Source organism: Oncorhynchus gorbuscha, linkage group LG22, assembly GCF_021184085.1.
Source record: "Oncorhynchus gorbuscha isolate QuinsamMale2020 ecotype Even-year linkage group LG22, OgorEven_v1.0, whole genome shotgun sequence".
Classification (NCBI taxonomy): domain Eukaryota; kingdom Metazoa; phylum Chordata; class Actinopteri; order Salmoniformes; family Salmonidae; genus Oncorhynchus; species Oncorhynchus gorbuscha.
In genome coordinates, this window is record NC_060194.1 from 41,337,109 (window position 1) to 41,342,220 (window position 5,112).

Sequence of the window (5,112 nt, forward strand, 5' to 3'; positions counted from 1 at the left end):
TTGTCTATATTCACCGTGCTGTGTCTATGTATTGCCCTGTCGTGTCGTGTTTCCCTCAGATGCTGCGTGGTGAGCAGGTGTCTGAGTCTGCTAGGTTCAAGTGCCTTCCCGAGGCAACCTGCAGTTCTTGATCCAGTCTTCAGTCTGTTCTCGTCTTTACGAGTAGTATTATGCTTTTTGTTTTGTAAAGTATCTTTACTGGATTAAAAACTCTGTTTTCGCCAAGTCGCTTTTGGGTCCTCATTCACCTGCATAACACTCTCCCCCTGTCTCTCCCCCTGCCTCTCTCTCTGTCTCTCTCCCTATGTCTCTCTCTCCCTATGTCTCTCTCTCCCTCTGTCTCGCTCTCCCTCTGTCTCTCTCTCCCTCTGTCTCTCTCTCTCTCGCCCTCTGTCTGTCTCTCTCTCCCTCTGTCTCTCTCTCCCTCTGTCTCTCTCTCGCCCTCTGTCTCTCTCTCGCCCTCTGTCTCTCTCTCTCCCTATGTCTCTCTCTGTCTCTCTCTCCCTCTGTCTCTCTCTCCCTCTGTCTCTCTCTCTCCCTCTGTCTTTTCCTCTGCCTCTGCCTCTTTCTCTCCTTCTACATCTCTCTCTGGCCTCTCTCTCTCTGGCATCTCTCTCTCCCTCTGCCTGTCTCTCTGTCTCTCCTTCTACCTCTCTCTCTGGCTTCTGTATCTCTCTCTGCCTCTCTCTCTGTCTCTTTCTGGCCTCTCTCTTTCCCTCTGCCTCTCTCTCTGTCTCTCTCTGGCCTCTCTCTTTCCCTCTGTCTCTCCTTCGACCTCTCTCTCTGGCCTCTGTCTATCTCTCCCTCTGGCCTCTGTTTCCCTCCCTCCCTCCATCTTTCCTCATGACCAGAAAGTATTGTCTGTGCCCAAATAGCACTTTTGACCTTGACCCATCGGGAAAAGCCAGTGTGCCATTTGGGACAAAGCCTCGGCCTCCTGCCACCTCCCACCAGCGCTAAAGACGCTAACCAGATCCCTCTAACCCTCCGACCCGGCCAGTCCAAAACATTCCACTGGTGCCATTCTACCAACATGCCTGGTAATTATCCCACTGTCTGGCTCTGTTAAACCCAGACACTGTAGACAACTGACTCTGTTACACCCAGACACTGTAGACAACTGGCTCTGTTACACCCAGACACTGTAGACAACTGGCTCCGTTAAACCCAGACACTGTAGACAACTGGCTCTGTTACACCCAGACACTGTAGACAACTGGCTCTGTTAAACCCAGACACTGTAGACAGCTGGTCTGTTATACCCAGACACTGTAGACAACTGGCTCTGTTACACGCAGACACTGTAGACAACTGGCTCTGTTACACCCAGACACTGTAGACAACTGGCTCTGTTACACCCAGACACTGTAGACAACTGGCTCTGTTACACCTAGACACTGTAGACAACTGGCTCTGTTACACCCAGACACTGTAGACAACTGGCTCTGCTACACACAGACACTGTAGACAACTTGCTCTGTTCAACCCAGACACTGTAGACAACTGGCTCTGTTACACCCAGACAAATGGCTCTGTTAAACCCACACACTGTAGACAACTGGCTCTGTTACACACAGACACTGTAGACAACTGGCTCTGTTACACCCAGACACTGTAGACAACTGGCTCTGTTACACCCAGACACTGTAGACAACTGGCTCTGTTACACCCAGACACTGTAGACAACTGGCTCTGTTACACCCAGACACTGTAGACAACTGGCTCTGTTACACCCAGACAAAGCCTCGGCCTCCCGTTCAACCTAGACACTGTAGACAGATGGTCTGTTATACCCAGACACTGTAGATAGCTGGTCTGTTATACCCAGACACTGTAGATAGCTGGTCTGTTATACCCAGACACTGTAGACAGCTGGCTCTGTTACACTCAGACACTGTAGACAGCTGGCTCTGTTACATTCAGACACTGTAGACAGCTAGTCTGTTACACCTAAATGTAACTCCCAAATGGCACCCTGTTCCCTGTTTTCTCTGGTCAAAAGCAGTGCAATATAGAGGGAATATGGTGCAATTTGGGATATAGCCTGAGAGTTCTCCTTACCTCTTCTCTCTGTGTGTTGTTGATGGTCTTGCCTTACCACATGAGTGTTTTATCACTGCCTGCTGTGAGGTTTTCTCTCTCTCTCTCTCTCTCTCTCTCTCTCTCTCTCTCTCTCTCTCTCTCTCTCTCTCTCTCTCTCTCTCTCTCTCTCTCTCTCTCTCTCTCTCTCGCTCGCTCTCTCTGTCCTTCTCTCTCTCTCTCGCTTGCTCTCTCTGTCCTCTCTCTCTCTCTGTCTCTGTCTCTCTCTGTCTCTCTCTGTCCTTCTCTCTCTGTCTCTCTCTCTCTCTCTCTCTCTGTCCTTCTCTCTCTCTCTCTCTCTCTCTCTCTCTCTCTCTCTCTCTCTCTCTCTCTCTCTCTCTCTCTCTCTCTCTCTCTCTCTCTCTCTCTCTCTCTCTCTCTCTCTCTGTCTCTGTCTCTGTCTCTGTCTCTCTCTGTCCTGTCCTCTCTCTCTCTCTCTCTCTCTGTCTCTCTCTCTGTCCTTCTCTCTCTCTCTCTCTCTCTCTCTCTCTCTCTCTCTCTCTCTCTCTCTCTCTCTCTCTCTGTCCTCTCTCTCTCTCTCTCACTCGCTCGCTCGCTCTTTCACTCTCTCATTTCAATTTAAGGGCTTTATTGGCATGGGAAAAATATATGTTTAGATTGCCAAAGCAAGTGAAGTAGAGGATGAACAAAAGTGAAATATGAAATAAACAATAAAAATGAACAGTAACCATGACACTCACAAAAGTTCAAAAAGAATAAAGACATTTCACATGTCATATTATGTCTAAATACAGTGTTGTAACGATGTGCAAATAGTTAAAGTACAAAAGGGAAAATAAATAAACATAAATATATGTTGTATTTGCAATGATGTTTGTTCTTCACTGGTTGCCCTTTTCTTGTGGCAACAGGTCACAAATCTTGCTGCTGTGATGGCACACTGTGGTATTTCACCCAATAGATATGGGAGTTTATCAAAATTGGATGTTTTCGAATTCTTTGTGGGTCTGTGTAATCTGAGGGAAGTATGTGTTTATAATATGTTCATACGTTTGGCAGGAGGTTAGGAAGTGCAGCTCAGTTTCCACCTAATTTGGTGGGCAGTGTGCACATAGCCTGTCTTCTCTTGAGAGCCAGGTCTGCCTACGGCGGCCTTTCTCAATAGCAAGGCTGTGCTCACTGAGTCTGTACATACAGTGCCTTGCGAAAGTATTCGGCCCCCTTGAACTTTGCGACCTTTTGCCACATTTCAGGCTTCAAACATAAAGATATAAAACTGTATTTTTTTGTGAAGAATCAACAACAAGTGGGACACAATCATGAAGTGGAACGACATTTATTGGATATTTCAAACTTTTTTAACAAATCAAAAACTGAAAAATTGAGCCCCTATTCAGCCCCTTTACTTTCAGTGCAGCAAACTCTCTCCAGAAGTTCAGTGAGGATCTCTGAATGATCCAATGTTGACCTAAATGACTAATGATGATAAATACAATCCACCTGTGTGTAATCAAGTCTCCGTATAAATGCACCTGCACTGTGATAGTCTCAGAGGTCCGTTAAAAGCGCAGAGAGCATCATGAAGAACAAGGAACACACCAGGCAGGTCCGAGATACTGCTGTGAAGAAGTTTGAAATTGGGGAAGAGTCCCATGCAATCTACTGCAAAGATAGCCTGCAGAGTTCTGTCCTACTATCCAGGTCTGTACCCAAACAATTTGAACTTCTACTTCTAAAAATCCACCTCTCTAAAAACAAGTCTCTCACCGTTGCCGCCTGCTATAGACCACCCTCTGCCCCCAGCTGTGCTCTGGACACCATATGTGAACTGATTGCCCCCCATCTATCTTCAGAGCTTGTGCTGCTAGGCGACCTAAACTGGAACATGCTTAACACCCCAGCCATCCTACAATCTAAACTTGATGCCCTCAATCTCACTCAAATGATCAATGAACCTACCAGGTACCCCCCAAAGCCTTAAACACGGGCACCCTCATAGATATCATCCTAACCAACTTCCCCTCTAAATACACCTCTGCTGTCTTCAACCAAGATCTCAGCGATCACTGCCTCATTGCCTGCATCCGTAATGGGTCAGCGGTCAAACGACCTCCACTCATCACTGTAAAACGCTCCCGGAAACACTTCAGCGAGCAGGCCTTTCTAATCGACCTGGCCGGGGTATCCTGGAAGGATATTGATCTCATCCCGTCAGTAGAGGATGCCTGGATATTTTTTTTAAATACCTTCCTAACCATCTTAAATAAACATGCCCCATTCAAGAAATTTAGAACCAGGAACAGATATAGCCCTTGGTTCTCCCCAGACCTGACTGCCCTTAACCAACACAAAAACATCTTATGGCGTTCTGCATTAGCATCGAACAGCCCCCGTGATATGCAGCTATTCAGGGAAGCTAGAAACCGTTATACACAGGCAGTTAGAAAAGCCAAGGCTAGCTTTTTCAAGCAGAAATTTGCTTCCTGCAACACTAACTCAAAAAGTTCTGGGACACTGTAAAGTCCATGGAGAATAAGAACACCTCCTCCCAGCTGCCCACTGCACTGAAGATAGGAAACACTGTCACCACTGATAAATCCACCATAATTGAGAATTTCAATAAGCATTTTTCTACGGCTGGCCATGCTTTCCACCTGGCTACTCCTACCCCGGTCAACAGCACTGCACCCCCAACAGCAACTCGCCCAAGCCTTCCCCATTTCTCCTTCTCCCAAATCCATTCTGCTGATGTTCTGAAAGAGCTGAAAAATCTGGACCCCTACAAATCAGCCGGGCTAGACAATCTGGACCCTTTCTTTCTAAAATTATCTGCCGAAATTGTTGCCACCCCTATTACTAGCCTGTTCAACCTCTCTTTCGTGTCATCTGAGATTCCCAAAGATTGGAAAGCAGCTGCGGTCATCCCCCTCTTCAAAGGGGGGGACACTCTTGACCCAAACTGCTACAGACCTATATCTATCCTACCATGCCTTTCTAAGGTCTTCGAAAGCCAAGTCAACAAACAGATTACCGACCATTTCGAATCTAACCATACCTTCTCTGCTATGCAAT